Source organism: Brassica napus, chromosome C7, assembly GCF_020379485.1.
Source record: "Brassica napus cultivar Da-Ae chromosome C7, Da-Ae, whole genome shotgun sequence".
NCBI lineage: Eukaryota > Viridiplantae > Streptophyta > Magnoliopsida > Brassicales > Brassicaceae > Brassica > Brassica napus.
Genome location: NC_063450.1, coordinates 37,812,900 through 37,813,753, shown reverse-complemented (window position 1 = coordinate 37,813,753; position 854 = coordinate 37,812,900). Strand labels below are relative to the sequence as shown.

Here is an 854-nt window from a genome sequence, read left to right as displayed (position 1 = left end):
TTTATCGGTCTAGTACAGAGAAAAGTGTTCTCTGGTCTCTCTACAGAAATTCCAATGGAGCATATTGAGAGCTTCAAAAAAGTCTGCAGTTTCACTCGCGTGAATGGTGTTCCACCAGACTACATCAGGTGCATGTTATTCTCACTCTCTCTTGATGGAAAAGCTGGACGGTGGTTGAAATCTCTCTCTACCGGCTCTCTCACTTCATGGGAACATGTCTGATCAGCATTCCTCAACCATTTCTACTCTAAGGCGAGAACAGCTGCATTGAGGAACAAGATCACCTCCTTCAGACAGCTCACTGATGAGCCTTTCTGCGACGCATGGAGCGCTTCAATGACTATCGCAGAGAATGTCCTCACCATGGATTTGATGACGACTACCTTTTGGAAATTTTCTACGATGGAGTTGACTGGGAAATTCAGAGTGCTATGAACTCTGCCAGCAATGGAGACTTCATGACTCAGACCACTGATAGAGCGTTTGAGCTGATTGAGAACATGTCTGCTACCTCAGCCAATAAGAACGAGGAGAGTGATTGCTCCAAGAAAGGGAACAGTTTTGACACCCAGAAGATAGATGAGCTGGCTGCCAAGGTTGATCAGCTACTGAAAAACAACCAAGGGCACGTCTTCAGCATGGAGCAAGCTACGGCCGGGCATATTCAGAACCAGAACCAGCGACAACCGCAGAGCAATCGGCAAGCTATTCCAGCTACCGGGAACAGTCAACCAGATGAGCTGAAGGGTCTGGGTATGATGATGCAACAGCTGTTGCAGGGTCAGCAGGTTCAAGCCAAAGTGTTGAATCAGGTAACCACGGAAATGGACACCAGGATGGACAACATGTTCACT

At 47.4% G+C, this 854-nt stretch overlaps 1 non-coding gene across 1 annotated transcript; it reads right to left on the bottom strand.

The window, feature by feature from the left end:
* Window positions 1–264: 264 nt before the first annotated feature.
* LOC125590926 lies at window positions 265–370 on the bottom strand. The gene has a single exon (XR_007326925.1). It is a non-coding gene; the product is annotated as a small nucleolar RNA R71 (small nucleolar RNA).
* Between the last annotated feature and the right edge of the window lie 484 nt (window positions 371–854).